This window comes from Microtus pennsylvanicus, chromosome 2 (assembly GCF_037038515.1).
Source record: "Microtus pennsylvanicus isolate mMicPen1 chromosome 2, mMicPen1.hap1, whole genome shotgun sequence".
In the NCBI taxonomy this organism is placed as follows: domain Eukaryota; kingdom Metazoa; phylum Chordata; class Mammalia; order Rodentia; family Cricetidae; genus Microtus; species Microtus pennsylvanicus.
The window spans coordinates 119,388,224-119,408,503 of NC_134580.1; the positions used below are offsets into that span (position 1 = coordinate 119,388,224).

The 20,280-nt window shown below is 40.1% G+C and overlaps 1 protein-coding gene and 1 pseudogene across 6 annotated transcripts in view; both read left to right on the forward strand.

Annotated features, from left to right (window-relative positions):
• Positions 1-20,280, forward strand: part of Macrod2 (mono-ADP ribosylhydrolase 2) — a 1,861,794-nt gene that overhangs the window by 1,568,543 nt on the left and 272,971 nt on the right. The gene's annotated exons all lie outside the window — the stretch shown is intronic.
• On the forward strand, positions 9,816-10,883 carry LOC142844037 (prohibitin 1 pseudogene; annotated as a pseudogene).

Sequence of the window (20,280 nt, forward strand, 5' to 3'; positions counted from 1 at the left end):
GGAAACAATCAAGACAATGGCACCAATACTCCATTCCCCTGTAGACTCTTTCTGGGTTCCTGGATCCAGTTTCTCCCCCTGGAGCTTCTGTTGCTGAACCTCCAAGACAGACTATAACCTGTAAACTAAAGTAAACTTTTTCTTCCCCTTTCTCCTCCCCAGTTTGCGTATGTCTGCTGGGGAGAGACCAAAGTAAAACAGCTGGGTACATACCTCAAAAAGTGACTTCTGCATGCAATTGCTAACATTCAATAGTTATTATCCTTCAGCATAGACAAACAGACTCCTACTACAAATTCAAACGCTGAACCCAGGGCTGTATTCTTACCTGCTCAGATTTGTAATTCTTTTTCTACTCACTTCGCCTATGAAAAACCTTATGCTGTGATCCATGGATCATACTAAAGAGTCCACTTACCAATGACATGTGATCTCATGTGCAATTCAGAAATGCTCATTGCAACACAAGGACTTGCACACATTGTAAATTCATAGAGACCTTCACATACAATATGGGTCTGTTATGTTCCCTTTGGAAATTTTTAGTAAACATCTGAGCTGGACATTTCTTTCTTTGGAGCAGGCTATGCCCATCACAAGCTACTTCCACAAGCACCATTTCTGTTGATGGCAATGGCTTCCTGTTCGCCGCTGGACTGAACATTCTTTAGACTAAGGAGCATACTGACTTTAACTGAGTTAGGGACATACTCTCATCCTTTGGCTAGTGGACCTTCTAGTCCCTTTCAGAAACTGCGCTGTTTCTGTTCTTTTATTATATACCTGAGTTCAGTAATTGGTTATTTCAGAAATAGTGCGGTAACACCGACAATTGTTGAAAAGAAATCAAGGTTTCATTGACAACTTTGCCATTTCCTTATCGTGTTTACAGTACTCAGAAACCTCGGTTTCTTAGCTGTCTTATAGGGGAGTTCTTTTTGAGAGTTTTTGGTAGTTAAGGCCCACCTGCAGGCTCCATCTCCTGGTGAAAGATCAGGAAAAGAAACATCTTCAGTGTCAAGCTTTATGACCCCCCATCCCAAGAAAGACTTGCTTGTTATATTTCACCTTCAATATTGGTAGTGCAAATATCAACTACAATAATCTTCATTTAGGACCCCATGGTAGCTGTATTCTGCTACATAACAAACCACAGGATTCTGCTCCAGTGGCTTGAAACCAAATATTTAATGCATCATTTACTCTTCTGCATGTGAGGTCTCTCCAGATGGTGTGTCTCTTTCCATGTAGCAAGCACAGACTCACCTATGTGGTAGCAAAAGGGAGTCATGTAACAAGAGGGCAAACCCTGGTGTGCAAAAGCTGTTTGAGTACCACTGAGTTGTATTTGCTACTAACTGAACAAAAGGCATCAAATGATGAACTCCCCACCCCCAACACATACACACCCAAAAGAAAGAACTTTTGGACTTACCATGGGAGAAGTTGCAAAGAATTAATGAATCTGTATACATTTTGTTGCTATAGAAAAATGGGCAATAAGAAAAGCTCACATTTTCTGTTTCTTATTATGTTTCCAAAGTAACCGAAATTCGCAGTTTCTCTACACAGGGAGTCTGTGCATTTTATATTTCGTCTCCCACTTTTTTTTATCAAACTTGTGTTAATCATCGGAATAGCAGAACACCTGTGATGCTTCACAACCTAAGAATTCAGTAGTGCAATACCTCTGCAGTCTGTGCATGCATGCCCCAGACGATGCCACCTACAACACGTTCTTAATGATTTTACAGATTTATTGCAATCACTTTTTGTCAAGATGACAATGAAGTGTCTGAGTGAAAGATCACTCCCCCCTCCCCATATTTTTACAAAAGCGAGCATTGGGGCTTGAAACTGGTGCTATAGGAGCTGTTCTTTCTTAAACAAAAAAGGACTTAGGAAGCATTTGGTAAAGTGTCCCCAGCCTGCCTTGGATGGTACTCTGGGGTGCCTTGTTTCTTCTACTCTTGAGTACTTATCTTCTTGTTTTCTTTTCTCTCCTTAACTTTTATCTTTCCCTTGTTTTCTGGAAGGGGAATTCATTCCTAGTCAATTATCAGGGATTGTGTTTGTGTGTGTTCATCTTCACAGCTGGGGACTTTCAGAGTTTTAATGTACCTGTTACAGGATGTTTGGTTTTCCAACTCTCAGATTCTTTCTCTCTGGTCCTCATTTCATTTGAAGTTCTTCACCAGTTAAATGTGATTGTATATGTTGTTGGCTTCCCGTTATCAGTAGAGGGTAGTAAATCTCTGATTTTTGTGACCATTAACTGCTCAGAGCATTTATAATCCTTTGGATTACTTTATTTCTATGTTCAGCAAGATTGTTCATCCTCTGAAATCAACATGCAACACTTTTCTGGAAAAAAATCTACAAGTAGCCACTATTTATAAATCAATATTATGTGTGGGAGTTGAATCTGGTCCAAAAAGAAAGCAAAGTAATATGTAAGAAATAAATAAATCTAGATAAGCAACAATAGAGCTACTACAAAAATTTTGTGAAGCAAAGAGAAGTGGAAAGTGTGTGGCCATACAGCATTGCAGAAAGTAGCGTGAAGTCTCTGTACTCTGCTTCACAGACTAAAAGAATTCCAACATTTCTCTTTGAGAATGAAGGTAAAAGCCAGGGAAGTTTAAGCCTGTTAACCTCACTCTTCGTGGGTATTGCTTGTGAATTTGGAAAGTATTTGGTTTTCACTGATTTCGGCCTGCCCTCTCTGAGAGACCTTATGTGGATTCATGCATGTCCATATTGGGCAGACACCAAATGGTGGGTTTGATTGCTTGGCGGATAGGATTGCCTGTGAGTTTCACATATTGTCTTTGTTTATTTAAATCTAAGAAAGGTTGAAAGAGAGTTTCCCACAGCAGATTCCAAGTTGGTAATCCTAAATTTTTGACACCTCATTAGGAATAAAGGAAATTGGAGTTAAGCTCAAAAATGAGCTCAACCTGGAAAGATGAAGAGGCCGAGTTTACTCATTCCAGAGATTGTCTCACTCCTACTCATCCCGGATTCTCTCACCAATTCTCTCTTCCCATTTTGCTCCCAACTCCTCCCAGGAATAGAAACAAAAGGCAAGCGTGCAGGCAGAAATAGAGAAGAACAACAATGCAATCTACCTATTAGTTGCTGATACCAAGATGCTGTGTAATACACCATCCTAAGTTGGGTGACTTGTAGCGATATTGCTTTTGTTGTTGTTGTTGTTAAGATTTGCTGAAGTAGCTCTGCCTGGGAGGATGGGTCATTTGAGCCAACATTCAGTCTACTCCACATGTGTTAATCCCCAGTTTACTTGAGATCAAGCAGCAGGCACCCCCTGAGACATGCCCTTCTCCTGTCAAGTAGCACAAACGCTGAGGTCAGTCAAGCACCCAAGCACACGTTTGATATCACATCTGCTGACATTACACTGGGCAAAGAAACTCTTATGATCAAAGCACAAATTCATGAGCCTTTAAAAAAAAAGAAGGAATTATTTGAGTGGAAAACTTGGTGTGTACAGCAGGGGGTAAAGGTGGTAAATCAACCAACACAGGCAATGTGCCCTCCAAAGACACAAGCAGAGGCTTGGCTTCAAATACTAGTATTTGGTCGTTCAAAAGGGAAGAGAGGAATGCATGATCTTGTATCAAGATGTTTTGTTGTTTTAGGGTGGGAAGTAGCTTACCTTTTAAAAACTATGTGTGGGCAAAAGGAAACATCTGCAAGAAGAGGTGCATTTTGGAGACTTCCATATGTAACCTCTGATCAAAGGCTTCCAATACATGATCTATAATCACTCATCTAGGAAAATTTTAACCCTTTCTTGTATGCCTCTTAAGGTCTTAATTTCATCCTCGTTCAAGTAGAGGTAGAGCTTGCCAGTTCCTTTTCCATATCCCTGTGTCGAGCCTCTAGGCAGAGACCAAATTCAAGTGCTACATTACTTGAGAACCACAATGCTACCCCATACTTACAAGTAGCTTATCCTTTGGTAGCCCCCAGAAACTAGTTCATGTATATATCCCAATGTCAAAACCCAGGGATACTCAAGTCCCTTAGATAAAATGTTATTTTTGCACGTAGTCTAGATACCTCCTCTTTAAATTCTCTGCAGTTGTATAGTAACTAATACAAGGTAAATGTCATATAAATACTGTTGTTTAGGGGATGACAACATTAATAAAAGTCTATATATGTTTAGAACAGACAGATATATTTATTGTTGTCATCTTACCCTATAACACAGCCTGGCTTGGAACTCACTATGTAGCCCTGGTTGGTCTTTAGCTCATCACCTTCCTGCCTCAGCCTCCTGAGTCATAGAAGTATAGGCATGAGTCACCAAATCCAGATCCTATTGTTTCCAAATATTTTCTATCTACATAAATATAGAACCCCTATCTTAAATATGGAGCTCCTACTCTACCCAACATTGATTTAATCTTTATGGAAAATGATATTACTATCATTTTACAAAAAGTAAACAGGCTCAGAAAGATTGTGTAATTTCCCCAAGGTCATGGATCGAGTTCAAAGCAGAAGAGGCTATGTGATCAACTAATCGCAGACTTCTAAAACACCCAAAGCCATCATGGCCACTGTTAGAATTGGCTCAAATATTAACTATGTGGTCAAGTGGTGTTTTTTAGCATCTTCCTTTTTGGGCATTTAAATCCGTCCTCACTTTGATGGAGAAGTGGTAGGAGTCCCACAAGGCAATCACAAGGTGGCTATTATCCTCTTCCACGCTTTCAGCTTGAGCTGCTCTTATGGCTTTGAACCTCATTCCCATGAGATGATTAAACACTGATTATCTTGCCTAGAAATAATTGGTTTTGTTTGTGGTTCCACTTGACCCCAAGTGATGAAGCAGTTGTAGCATGCCACAAATGTGAGGTTGCAAAACAGGGACTGTTGCTGTTTTAATGAGAGAAGTGTGATAATTCAGTATTTACAACCTATTCCTAAAAATGAGAAGAAAGAAATTCTCAACTTGGTTCTGCTTCAAACCAACTATGTTGTTCGGGGCAATGACATTTTATTTTGCTTTAAATTGTTTAAGAAAGGTACAGTGAAGATGGTAACAGTATCAGGAATTCCCTGGAAGAAACAAAGTTGATCCTGGTTCATATAACTAATTTGCCAAATCCATTCCCCATTAACTCACTCTAATAGTCCAAGCACCATTGACCAAGCATATTGCAGTGATTTATTTAGAATTTAATGGAACTATATGGTATTTCCATCACAAGTTTAATAAGCTAAGCATTATAAACTACAAAGTGTTTACGTTTATTGTTTGGGGCTTTTTTTAAGATTGCTGTTAAGAGGCTTCCTTTTAAGGGTTGCTGATTCCAGCCCCCAAACAATAAATAGCACAGAACAGCAAGTCGATGGCAGGAGCAGCGTTGAGCTTTAGGAACAACCATGATGACTCCCGGAGCAAAGTTTGCAAACGAAGGAGGAAGAAGATGAAGAAAAGACAAAGTTTCCATTTAATTTCCTTTCCCAGTGTTCTCCTGCTGTGCTGTTTTTAATATCCCCCTAGGAGCAATGAGTCAAATGTCTCCCACCGAAAGAGAGCAATAGTGATAGACATTTGGCACATAGTAAAAATCTGTATGATTTCATGGCTGCTGAAAAGGAAAATATTTTCTCTCTCTCTCTCTTCCTGTGTTCCCTTAATGCAATAAAAATAGCTTCCTGTGAAGGTCAAAGGATTCTACAATTTCTCTTTCCTGTGCCCCAAGACAGTTGGGACTGTGGGTTTCAAAACTTGCTTTTTGTTTGGAAGAGTTTTAATGGCTAGTTATCAACTGGGTTGCCTAAAGGAGGTAAGTCGTCTATATGTAAAAGGAGGAATGCGGCTTTAAAGGCCTCAGCCACACTAGAGCTGGATGGTAACTGCTGTTTTGAAATGCTCCCCTGGAATTACAGCCCAAGGTTTCATTTGTCGGTCAGCCATTCCTGCTTTTGTTCCTTTTCCTCATTGGACCGTGTCACTGAGATTTCCAGCTATTCCTTTATCCTTTTGAAATCTCAGAGGTGAACATTGCTGGAGACCGAAGTGCCAGAATCTCAATGTTTTTCTTCCTGCAACCCAGCCAGCAAAGTAAGGGAAAATTGTCTCTTCAGAGAAGATCTGAACCGGAGAGGTGGGCTGAAAACCTGGGGAGGAGCAGGGGCCTGCAAGGCAGAGGTAGTAACAGCTTGCTCTACCTTGTCAGGTCCCATCACCCTCACCCTCAGAAGACCTAAGAGAATCAAGAGCTAAAGAAAAAGGAAGAAAATCACCTCACATGAGAATGCTCTATATTTTCCTATATTTCCTTTTATATAACAAACTTATGTTATTATCCTAAGAACAATGACTCTAAATGTGATACATTTAAGTTGATTTTGAATTTGGCCCTATTCATATTTCTACTGACTTTTACTCTGAAGGGTATGTTATGAAAGAGCCAAGGGTTATATGAAATGGCTGGGCTATGAAACACTGGAAAGTAAAATCATGAGAAATTATGGGGAAGGTATTATATGATATTTTATTTGTGTTCTGATAAATAAAGCTTGCCTGAAGATCAGAGGGCAGAGCTAGTCACTGGCCACTAGCTAGCCATGCAGGCTAGGCAGTGTGGCACACACCTTTAATCCCAGCTCTTGGGTAGAATCAGGATGATCAGGAGTTCAAGGCCACCCTGGGTAACAGGAGACTGAACCAGGCTAAAAGAGAAACAGAGCTAGGCAGTGGTGGCTCACAATTTGATCCCAGCCCTTGGGATCTCATGCCTTTGATTTCAGCACGAGGGAGGCTGAGACACAAATATAAGGCAGGTGTAAACAGGATCTCAGCCCCATCCAGTCAGAGTATTCATAGAGACAGGATCCCTCCATTCAGTCTGAGTATTCACAGAGACAGGATCCCCAACCCCCCTTCAGTCTGAGGATTCGTAGAGATAAGAAGTCTCTAAGTGGTTGTTGCTCTGCTTCTCTGATCTTTCAGCTTTCACCCTAATATCTGACTCCAGGTTTTTATTGTTAAGACTAATTAAAATCATGCTCCAGGAGGATGACATAACTCAAGAGATGGCGCACATGCAAGGAACAAGATCACCTCCAAACAAAATTCTTATTTCAGAGCATAAGTTACCATCTTGAGCTCTGGAAAGTTTGTTTTAGAATAAATGTAGTTAACCTCTCATATGTACTAGAACAATCCAATGACTAGGCTTCTTCAGAGATTTTCACATAAAATTGGGGTCAAGTTTGCAGGCGCGCACCAGTGAGTGTAGACTTCCAAGCCTCATATCACAAACCGGAAGTTCTAGGGAAGATGCCTTTCTATCATCCAGGTGATAAAATTGCCTCCGTTTTCTCAGTATTTCCAAGCACAACTGGAGGTTGGTCTTTGACAGTTGAAATCTTCACATAAAAATCCAGATTTTATATGTAATAGTAGGAATTATAGAACAAGAGGTCATGAATTTGAGTGTGAATGGGAGACACAGAGGGGGTTAGGAGGAGAGTAGAATATCAGTACAGCACTCATGAATAAAATTCACACAAAAATCATAATTTTTAAAAGATTGTCTTCTAGCTTCTCTTAGGAGATCCAGACAACATATGCCCACAACCTCCATGGCAGCTTTGTGTTTTGGAAGCAGCTCATGTTCACAAGGTCTGTGTAGTCACCTGTACGTGATAGCTCTTGTCACTCCACCTGTTCCTTCGTTCTGCTTGGCTAGCATGGTAGTTGTGTTCACCAGGCAAGCTTTGTTTGACCAAAGATACTCTGTAAATCAACAGACTCGGAAATCTATTTCAATCTATGTCCCAGTGTACCCCCAACGGTGCCTCTGCTAGGTCACCCTGGCTTCTCCCCATATCTTCTCTCTGCCTCCCTAAAGGTTCTTCCTGTTGGACATCCCAAGCTGTCATCATTGTCATGCCCCAGACAACTTACATATTAACTTAACAATCATTTAAATCAGATCACATAATAAAATAATTGTATTAGTATGCGGTGGTGCTATCCATTGGCGTTTTGCTGCACACCCCTATAAGAGCATCCTCTTTTAGTCAGAGTGCCGAAGTTTTGTTTTGAAGGTTACTATTTCTGATCTTCAGAACAACTGTATATTCACTCCAAAAACAAGTTTCTTTATTCCAGTGTGACTGAGAGAAAAGTAAAAAAAAAAAAAAAAACAAAAAAAAAGATAAGCTAAACTTTATGCTTTGATTACTCAGGAAAGGGTGTTGATAACACAATTGCTCTGAGGTAGGTATTGATTATGTTTAAGTGCCATGGGAGGTTTTCTTGGAAGAGATTGCAATCACTGTAAGCAGTAAGCGCTGCATGCTTACATGGAAGGAAAATAATCGTGGTGGGGGTGGAAACCCCCTTTGTAGATTAGCTTCTACATTTGTTCAATAACTGAATGAGTGTTGAGATGCTACTCATTGTGATTCAGTGACAGATTCTGTTTAAAATAAATGACGTAAAGGAAACTACCTAGGAGGTCCTAGAGCTACGTTCCTTTTGTGGTTGCTTTTGGGCTATAGGAAATTAAGAATGGATTTTTCCTTTGCTACCACAGCATAAATGTTGTGACACATATAAATGTGCATACATGTAAACATGTGTGGAGTCTTATCATAACCAGAGGAGTGGCTTCTATTTATTTAGTGTGATATTGTGACACTGCTCTTAAAGATAAAAAGCTCACACTGTGAGAGCAGAATTCAGAAAAGTGCTATGCATTTCAGTTCTGCGTGGAATTTTCTCCACAATGAATCTTTTTCCATCCATCCTTTTGGTTAGTGGCATAATCAGGCTGAAGCATGATTAATAAAAACCCAGAGTCAGAAATTGGGGTTCAACTTGAAAATACAAAAAGCAAAACAACCAGCCACTGTCTCTTAGCTTAACCCTAGTTCGAAATAACAATCCTGCCTCCAATAATCTCAGAATAAGACTGAACATGAGCACTGTCTTCTCCCATTTTATAACCCTCTCTGGGGCTGGGATTATAGGTATGCACCACTGGGATTAAAGGCATGCACCACCAGGTTTCTATGGCAACTAGTGTGGCTACTGGGATTGAAGGTGTGTGATACCACTGCCTGGTCTGTAAGGCTGACCATTGAGGGCTGTTTTACTCTCTGATCTTCAGGCAAGCTTCATTTATTAAAATACAAATGAAATATCACCAGGCTAGAATGTAAGATTTGAAACAACCTGTGTTAAGGGTTCTTCACAGTTTATTTGGCTAATAGTTATTGGAATTTTACATGCAGACACTGTACTAAGCAGGCATTTTCACCATATCCATTCCAACGAGTTTTGTGAAGTCAGTATGCCTTATGCTAGAAATAAGAATGAAAATACTAACAGAGGGTAACCATTTGGCCAGTAATAAGGCAAAAATGTTCAACATCAGAATTCGAACCTGGTTGAGTCAGATTTCAGTGTTGTTAATCTGGTTCTTAACCCTGTGGTTCATGACCCCTTTTAGGTCACAAATGAGATATTTACACTAAGATTCATAACAGTAGCAAAATTACAGTTATGAAGTAACGACAAAATAATTTTATGGTTGGGGGGTCTCCACAAGATGAAGAACTGTATTAATGAGTTGCGGCATTAAGATGGTTGAGAACCCCTGGACCGCTTTATATCCTCATGGCCACTAGTTTTCCAGGATGGTGAAATGGACCATAAAGTCAAACTTATTTTATGTATACCGAAATTGTATTTTATACCGAAATATTCACTAAGTGCTCAAAATTACTGTGAACTCCATTTTAAAGATGCGTGGTTGGGGAATTCATGTGGAGGTCAGAGTGGAGGCAGGTGTGAGTGGGTGCAACAGAAGGAATCATGGCTGCCAAAGTGTTTGAGTCCATTGGAAAGTTCGGCCTGGCTTTAGCAGTGGCAGGAGGTGTGGTGAACTCTGCCTTGTATAATGTGGATGCTGGACACAGAGCTGTCATCTTTGACCGATTCCGTGGAGTACAGGATGTCGTGGTAGGGGAAGGGACTCACTTTCTCATCCCTTGGGTACAGAAACCAATTATCTTTGACTGCCGCTCGCGACCACGGAACGTACCAGTCATCACTGGTAGCAAAGATTTGCAGAACGTCAACATCACACTACGTATCCTCTTCCGGCCGGTGGCCAGCCAGCTCCCTCGTATCTACACCAGCATCGGCGAGGACTATGATGAGCGGGTGCTGCCTTCCATCACTACAGAGATCCTCAAGTCGGTGGTGGCTCGCTTTGATGCTGGAGAATTGATCACCCAGCGAGAGCTGGTCTCCCGGCAGGTGAGCGATGACCTCACAGAGAGAGTAGCAACATTTGGACTCATTCTGGATGATGTGTCCTTGACACATCTGACCTTCGGGAAGGAGTTCACAGAAGCAGTGGAAGCCAAACAGGTGGCTCAGCAGGAAGCGGAGAGGGCCAGATTTGTGGTGGAAAAGGCTGAGCAGCAGAAGAAGGCAGCCATCATCTCTGCTGAGGGCGACTCCAAGGCAGCCGAGCTGATCACCAACTCCCTGGCCACTGCAGGCGATGGCCTGATTGAGCTGCGGAAGCTGGAAGCAGCTGAAGACAATGCTTACCAGCTCTCTCGCTCTCGGAACATCACCTACCTGCCAGCGGGGCAGTCAGTACTCCTCCAGCTTCCCCAGTGAGGCCCCCTGCTTGTGCCTTCTCAGGCCAACCAGGCCGTGGCCTCCATCATTCTGAACACACTTTCCTTCTGCCCCACCCCAGAAATCACTGTGAAATTCCATGATTGGCTTAACGTGAAGGAAATAAAAGCAGAATCACTTCAGATCTGTAATTACCAAATGAAAAAAAAAAATAAAAAAAAATAAAGATGCGTGCGTGCGCGTGTGTGTGTGTGTGTGTGTGTGTGTGTGCGTGCGCACGCGTGCATGTGCATCTGTTGTCTCCTCCCACCTCTGGGTGTGTGAATAATTGTATCTAAACCCAAAATAAGAGTAATTCTCACTTTAAAATTTTTAAGGACTAAAGCCAAGATTTGGTGAGACCATTTTAATACCTGGCTGAGTTTTACTTGTCAATATACGATGAAACTTTAAAGGAACAAAAAAACGTCTCCATGAATATTTTATGTGAGGCATGGAGGTTATAACACACAGAAAAGCAGAAACAGACTAACAGTTAGCTTGCTGCTGCATTGTGGGAAGGGATTTTGTGCATCCCTGCTGGACAGGTACACAGAGATGGGTATGTAGCATTATTGTCTAGGTTTTGCTCAGTCTCCCCACAGTCAACAACCTGCACATCCCTTTCTCTGTTTTCCTAAACTTTCATGGTTCTCTGGCTTCACTCTTTGCTCTTCTTCCCATTTTACCTCTTCTGTGATTTCATCTCATCCTTGCAACCTTCCTTTATATTTTTGCATGTCGCATGTATATGTATAGCTTCCAGGATTCTGTCACCATCTAATGATGTTCCAGGCAAGTGAAGATCTCCAAACACTTACTTGATGACCCGATTTTAATTCTCGAAAGCGTATTGAAGGCAACGTTTCTGAAACTTAGCTCAGCTGCCACTCCCAGAATATATACCTCTCAAACACTGCCTGATGCTCATTGCTACAGTCTGCAATCTAAGACCTTAAACTCCTGCCTTCTCTCATCAAGGGCATTTAATCCGTAAGTCACATTTGTCAAAAAGCCACCCGATTTTTCAAAGCGGTTCAAATTGCTTTCACATTTATATTCATTCATTATTTGCCATTCTCATATTATCGTCGGAGAGATGTGAAGAGGCCAGCTTGGCACAATTCTCTTTTCATTGCCTTACTGGAGCTGAAATAACTTTTCACCTGTCTTGACTGCAAATTTCTGGCCTTCCTTCTGCAAGTGGTCTACAGTGCTGCTGACTGAGGAATCTTTCTAACATACAAATCTGATTGTGTCTGTCCCACAACTTGCTGCATAATGTACAAGAAAAAGTCAAAAATTGTAAACATGGTTCCAAAGGAAACATGAGTCCCACACCTCTAGGCTCCTCTCCCTCCGTGTTTATTGTGAATGTGTTGTATTTCTTAGTTTTCCCAATGCCCCACTCCACTCTCTGCTTCTTTACCACCTCATCTGTCATGGACATTTGACTTGAATTCCAGAAACCATGCCAGTAGACATGTATTTACATCCTTCAGTAGAACCACATTCCTGATTTCTACTGATGGAGATGTTTCTCAACTGTCCCCATTCTTATCTCTATGTATAAGGGTCTTTAATTTTTATGTGTATGATATTCTTCTGTTGTACTTTGATTTAATCCATATTGTCTTACAGTCTTTGCTTAATAGGTTAAAAGGTTCTTGATACTATTTTCCATCCACTTGTTTATTTCTAAGAGCTAGGGTGATTCCTGTCATATAATATATACATATATGCCATATGAATGAACAGTGGTTAGCAGTTCGATATACATAATACTGTCTTGTTTTCATTTTGCATGCAATGGAAAGAATTTCCAAACTCTCAGGGTGATTTCAGGAATCTATAGACAGTGAAAAGTGAACTAACCAAATACTTTTACATAATGTATGACTGGGTATCTGCCACTCAATATATCTTTCCCTATATAATCACATAGACATCTACAAGGTTGAACATATAGAAGGTATAGAAGTTATTTGATACAGTTGGCTGTATAAAATGAGACAGCAATATTTCAATATCTTACTACTATGATGACCCACTGAATTTTTATACCTGGAATACATGGAACAACCTTAGCATATCTAAGCATCCTCAGAGCTAAGTACCACTGACCTCATTAGTATCTTCGTGAATCAAGAAGATGGAGAAGGCCAGAATGCTGTGTGAATTCTCTCATTGGCATATTTTGAGAATGTTAGATGCATTTGTTTTCAAATTTCTTTCCTTGGGGGACCACTAAATAATAATTCACAAGTTTTGAATCTCTAAAGTGGTCAAGAAAGATATTCACATTATTTTTTCATGTGGCCTGCTGTTGCCAATTTGGTCCATGAATACCCAGCTAAAGAGATGAAAAAATGAACCAAATGTCCAAACAAGAGAAATCAAGCTACCAGGTCTTAAAACTCTGCCTGTGCTTTAAGCATTATTGATTCCAGAATTTAGGGTTAAATAAAATAAAGACTTGAGATATTTATTCTAATGCATGATAACATGGTTGAATATTTTCAATAAGTACCAATTACCACCCTTGAAGAGACCAAACACCAAACCATAATAGAAAGGAAAGGCACTTATATCACACACACATACACACACAGTTATGTTGTATACACACACTTTAATATTCTCTTATATACATGTGTATGTGTGTTTTGTTAATGTTGTGTGGGTATTTTTCCCAAATGTATGTATGTGTACATCATTTAATGTTTGTGTGTGTATGTACACACACGTATATACAGACATGAACATACATGTTTTCTTAAATTTGTATGGGTGTTTTTCCTGAATTTATATATGTGCACCATGTTAATGTCTGGTCCAAGCAGAGGCCAGAAGAAGGCATCAGGTCCCCTGGAGGGAGTGTTACAAATGGGTGTGAGCTGCCATGTAGGTACTAGGATTTGAACCCAGGACTTCTGGAAAAATAGGCAGTGCACTTAAAAGCTGAGCCATCTCTCCACTCCCTAACATTGATATTTTAGAATAACTGTCATTTTTCTAAAAGAGTATAAAAGTTCTAGACACTGAGAATTCTCTGCAATCAAACAGGAAAATGTTAAGGTTATGAGTGAAAGAAAGAGAAGAAGGGAGAAGGAGCGATTACAGAGAAGTGGGAAAAATAAGCAGAGAGAAATAGCAGAGAAACTCAAAGTGATGGTTCCATTTTCATTGCTCTTTTAATAGTCAGATCCCAGAGGGACCCAGAGAATTACTGAGAGACTTGACATTATTATCCAGAGAACATTTGGAATTAGCACCATCTTCGTTGTTGAAATTCTCCCTGGAGTTGTTTGCACACACCTTGATGCTGATGCACTAAGGGACTATTACGTGCTTGTGTGTATTGCAGAATAGCTAAATTAGAGCTGTTCCTGCATTTGGACTCAATCAAACAGGCATTTTATGTTTGGTTCTGCAGTCCTGAGTGGTTCTACTATTTCACCCACGAGTTTCTCACATTTGGGTGAAAATACTCAATGCAAGTTATGTACAAGAATCAACTTGACTTATTTGGGTGTATTGATCATTTTTTTTCTGAGACAAAGTTTATCTTTGTAACAGCTCTGGCTATATTGTATGTAACTCCACTTTGTAGACCAGGTTGGCGTTTAACTCACAAAAATCCACTTGCCTGGACCTCATGAGTGCTGGGATTAAAGGCAGTGTGGTGGCTTCTAAATCCTAATAATTAATAGTTTCAAAGCATGCCAATGTGACCAAGAACCCCAGGAGTAGCAGAAAAATACGTGTCTTCTGTAGGCAATCACAGTCAGAGGTAGACGATATCTCTGGGAAAAATGGCTGATAGTAAAAGGTGAAAGCCGGAACACATGGAATGGAGCTCTCGTTTCCTATATAGCTATAGATAGAATACAGAAGAGTAAAACAAAAAGGGAAAGATGTCACCTCCAATAGTGTGACTTCCCATCAGAATCTGCGAGTCCATCAAATCTGAACAACTTTATTTTGTAGCTGGTTCATCAGGAACCTGTTCCAGGGTATTAGTTAAGAGACATTGCAGCAGTAACTTGCTGGGCAAGAAGGCATGCCAGTCAGTCAGTGTTGGAACCTTAACTGATACCTGGTGCTATTATCTATTGCTGTGCCATTCTTGCAAGGCAAAGAGGCAAAGATGAGCCAAAACTTGCTTCAATGCTGAGAAGTGCAGATCCCACATTTAGCTCCGAGGAGCTGTGCCACTAAAAATTACCTCTTTTCAAAGTACATGTTTTATAGCATGCACATCTCTTCCCAGGAATCGCTCTCTGAGTGCTAAGTTTTGGAGAAGTAATGTTTAAATCCCACTAAGTATTAGCATAATTAATTGGCATTCAGTGGTCCAGCTCATTGCTGTCTTCTAATATATAGTCGAAGAAGAAGATACACATTAAATAAGAGTGTGGAAAAAATAAATATTTACTTAGGATCCTGGTAATTATTCTAACCGGACAAGGAACAGTCTTTCCATAAGAGAGGATAATTAGTGGCTTACATTATATTTATTGTTCTGAGAACTTCTCTTGGAGCAGATGGCCTAGCTAATTCTAGAAAAATGAGAAAGTAAAGCCCTAGGAGAACAGGAAAATAGACTGTCCTTTGCTTAGATCTTATGCTTGGAAAAACCCTAGTGGGGGAATGAGAGAAGCAGCCTGTGCCCCAAAAGTAATAAAAAAGAAGACAGGAGGGGCTGGCATCCTGTGCGTGCATCAAGATTCAGTAATATAGGACAGTAAGAGTACTGTCCTTTTAATGAAGGCTTGAATCCAAGGAGTTAAAATACTCAATTACCATTCTGAGCAATAATTCTAACTTGGATGAACAGATTGCTACAGGACAAGGGATAAGGATAGTCTCATCGGCAGCTGACTATGGTTGTTTGCAAGGAAAACAATTATAGCATAGATTAGGGTGGCGTCCACTGAGATGAAAACCAACAGACACATGTAACTTTTTTAGGAAGTTGAGAGATATATGTTAATTTGTTGAATGAGAGGGGTTCAGGGTTGTGCAATCGTTACATTAACATGTCCTGGGAGATGTGCACAAACAGCTCCTCATCCCAGATAAGAAATGATTCCATCCATCTAGCTGGGTACACAAGTGAGTTTATTGGGCTTTATTAGAAGAGCACTGGTGACCTAATCAGATGCATCAATGAAAGTTGCACCTTAGAATAAGTGATGGCATCCCCAAAGCTATATTGATGGAGTTCTACCTTTAGATAACCAACCCTCTTTAATTCTGCAGCTAAGGCAAAAAAAAAAAAAAAAAAAAAAAAACAGGGAGGGATCGTAAAATGTGTTGAGTATCTAGATCCCAAGACTCTTCTTTACCTCCTGTTTATTTGAGGGAAAGTTAATCTACAAGCTTAACCCTGACAATTTCTTGCGGGCAATCAGAGCTGCTTGGTTAAGATGCCAGTTGTTAGGTTTCTTGGACAGTGTTCTACAGCAAGGCAATCTCACAAATGGTTTCCCACCTTCTGATAAAGAGCTCTTGGTGTGATGATCCAAGCTTTTTTAAAGAAAGATTTATTTATTTATTTATTTATTTATTTATTTATTTATTTATTTATTTATTATGTACACAGTGCTCAGCCTCTATGTATGCCTGCAGGCCATAAGAGGGCACCAGATCTCATTACAGATGGTTGTGAGCCACTATGTGGTTGCTGGGAATTGAACTCAGGACCTCTAGAAGAGCAGTTCACTGCTCTTAACCTTTGAGCCCTCTCTCTAGCCCTCCGACCCAAGCTTGTAACTACATAGTGATGTCATACATACATTAAGCCGTAATTGGAGTTATGAAATTTAAGAATGTGGTTTCAGCTGGGCGGTGGTGGCACAGAATTTTAATCACAGCACTCAGAAAACAGAAAACAGAGGCAGGCAGATCTCTGTCAGTTCAAGGCTATTCTAGTCTACAGAGTGAATTCCAGGACAGGCTCTAAAGTGACAGAGAAACTTTGTCTAGAAAAAAAGCAAAACAAACAAAAAAACCACCACCAACAACAAAATCTGGTTTCAACTCTCAAACTCATAGCAAAAGAAAGAGGTAACTTTACATTATATATTAACTATCTCCTGTGTGATTTTCTTTTCTTTTTTTTTTCTGTCATTGGCATTTCTAGGGATTGAACCGAGGGCTTTATGCATACTAGACTAACACTGAGTTATACCAGCAGTCTGATCTTCTATGTGACTCAAGCAGAGGGTACCCTCATGCAATCCTTGACAATTATCTTAACCTGTTTGTGCTACTGTTATGTCATGTTATGTCATGTTATGTTATGTTATGTTATGTCATGTTATGTGTCATTTACAATTTATGAATACCAGAAACTACCTTTCATAATTCTAGAGTCCAAGGCAATCCAAGATTAAGGTACAAATGAATTTGTTGTCTACTGGGGATGCTTTCTGCTTCTAAGATTGCACCTTACTGCTGAAATTTCCAGAGGGAAGAGATGCTGTATCCACATGTGGTGGGAATAGAAGGCAAATAATCACAATGATGCGGGAAACGTGTTTAAAATGGGACTTATGATAGGGGTAACCAGTAGTGCTGTTGATTTGACAGGATCTTGAACTACTCGGGGAGAGAGAGAGACTGGCCTGGGGTAAGGTTTTGCAATCTCAAAATCCACCTCTCCCAACAAGGCTACACTTCCTAATCCTGCCTAGCAATTCATGTACTAGGGACTAAGAATGCAAAAATATGACCCTATTGGGGGCTGTTCTCATTCAGACACCATCTCTTAATATTATTATATTGGACATTAAGTTTCAATGAATTGGAGAGTAGATTCATTCAAATCAAGACACCAAAGCTAATCAAGAAAGCTTCCTGGAAGAGATGACATATGAAATGAAATTTGTAGGGTAGAAAAAATTATGCAGGTAGAATTAACTGGGCACTGAGTGCATTTTCAGAAAAATATCCTATATGTAAGAGATACCATCTTTGCCATAAAAGGAGGGACAGATGATAAGATAGCATAGAGGGGTAATTGATGTGAATTATGAAAGGAGATAGATTATAGAGATGAAGTGGGAAATGTATATTTAGGCATATGCTTTAATTTTTATTTCAAGTAGTGTTCTCTCTTGGCATGAGATGAAATAAATTGGGGTAAAGGTCAAGTCAGATCTCTAGAAATCCAATTTTAAAGCTTTTATATTTCCATTTATCAGTGAAAACTGGGCTAGACATGGAGCAATGGCATTAGAGAGGATAAAATAAGATGATTTAAAGATTAAATGAGAAAGGACATATGGTGTTCTCAGCACAGTTTGTTGTGGATGCCCACATAAGAAATGAGAATTATTGTTTTAGTGTTTGGTGCTGTTCAGTGATCCACTGGAAAGCCTTTGCACTCAAAGTGGCAAAGGCTCCTGTCAACTCTGGGAGTTCGAGGGGCTCTGAAGAGTGCTTTTTTTATTTAACTGATCAGATTAATAACTCAGTCCCTCCATTAAATAAATAAATTCATTTGTGTCTAGAAGGGACAATATTGTTAATAGATTCTCTTTCTCCATGGCCTCTCTTCACAACACCCCTAGGCATTCAGTGACCTAGTTGGATAACATGCCCATTCAGGTGCTGGTGGAATAAGGTGTGAGCTGCAATTTCCCTTACCGTAGACTTAGAAGACCTATAATCATGCCTAATCACGCCTCCTTTCCCTTACAGTAGTTCAAAGCCAGTTTGAAGATAAGCCTGAATTCAGAGAGAAAAGGATTTGAATCTGTTTCCCATGTGAGGAGCCATATTTTAGCACAGAGATTAAAAGATTACTGATGCCCATAAGCAGTATCCATGGTTCTCTAGAGGAACAGAACTGATAGAATCATACACACACACACACACACGAACACACACACACACGAACACACACACACACGAACACACACACACATGTACACATACACACTGTAATTTATTAGAGTAGCTTACAGGTTATAGTCCAATTAGTCCAACATTGGCTTTCTATCCATGGTAAGCCTAAGAAACCAGTAGTTGTTCAGTCCACAAGGCTGAATATTTCAACTGATATCCAATACATGCTGGAATTGTGAATAAGTAGTCATTAATGCATGTGAAAAAATTGAGTTGCCAGTGAGATCAAGGGCAAGCAAACAAAAAGCAAAAGCTTCCTCCTTCTGTGTCCTTTATATAGGCTGCCAGCCAAAGGTTTGGCTCAGATTAAATGTGGCTCTTCCTACCTCATAAGATCTGCAATATAGGTGAATCATCCACTTCAAATGTATTCATTAAGGAAAAACACCCTTAATAGGTATACAAGGCTTCTTGGATTTTAGTTAATCCCAAATGTTGTCAAACTGACCACCAAGCATAGCCGTCACACCATACCTAGAGATCATGTTTATACCACAGTAATTGAGTTGCTCTGGTGCCATTCTTGATATGGCATTCTTGGCTTTGTATTTCTGTTGCCTTTTTCATCTGACTCTGCAAGCATGTGTTGCTCACATGATGTCGTAAACGTATCTGTCACTGAGCTCTAAGTGATTTAGAGATTGTATTTCTTCCTTAATTTCAAAAAGAATACAAAACTGCAGTCACTAGAAATGAGATTCGTTTTCCTATGGCAAATAATATTCAAGATTAGGCAGTCTATTGTGTTCTGCATTCTAAGTTCCCCCTTTAATTGCTGGATATTTTTCAAACGAATTGTTATGTGCCTGCATGCCTATCTGTGTCTGCTTTTCTTTCTGACAGAGCTATGAAAATGGCAGGTGTATATGGTCTTTTTATACAAAGGAATTTTGTTAGAATCTCTCGGAAACCTGGGCAGGATGAGTTTCCCTTTCTACTTGGTTCCCTTTAAGGTTGAGGATCAATCTTGCAAGATGTCTCAGTGGGTAAAAGTGTTTGTCCTCCATCCGTGCCCAGTAACCTGAGTTTAATCCATAGAATCCACAGTAGAAGGAAAGAACTTGACTTGACTCTCAAATTTTGTCCTCTGACATTTAAGTCCCTGTGTGTGTGCGCGTGCGCACACACACACACACACACACACATACACACAATAGTCGTAACAAAATTACGTTATGTTTTATAAAAAGATTGAACACAATAAGATGGTGTAACAGGAGAAGCAGGCTGGTTGTTGTCCCTGCCGCCCAGCTATGTTACAACGAAATAATCACACAGAAACTGCATTCATTTAAACAATGCCCGGCCAATTGCTCTAACTTCTTATTGGCTAATTCTTACATCTTAATTTAACCCATTTCTATTAATCTGTTTATTTCCACGTGACTGTGGCTTACCGGCAAGATTCTAACCAGCGTCCATCTCAGGCAGGAGATCCATGGCCTCTCTCTGCCTGCCCTTCTTCCCAGCATTCAGTTCTGTCTTCTCCATGCCTACTAAGTTCTGCCTTATCAAACGGCCAAGGCAGTTTCTTTATTCAACCAATGAAAGCAACACATAAACAGAAGGACCTCCTACACCAAGATGGGGCTTTATAGTTAGCAAACTGAAGAGGAATCCTCAATTGTATTATAGACATATGTTCTCTGCATGGATTTCACCAGAGG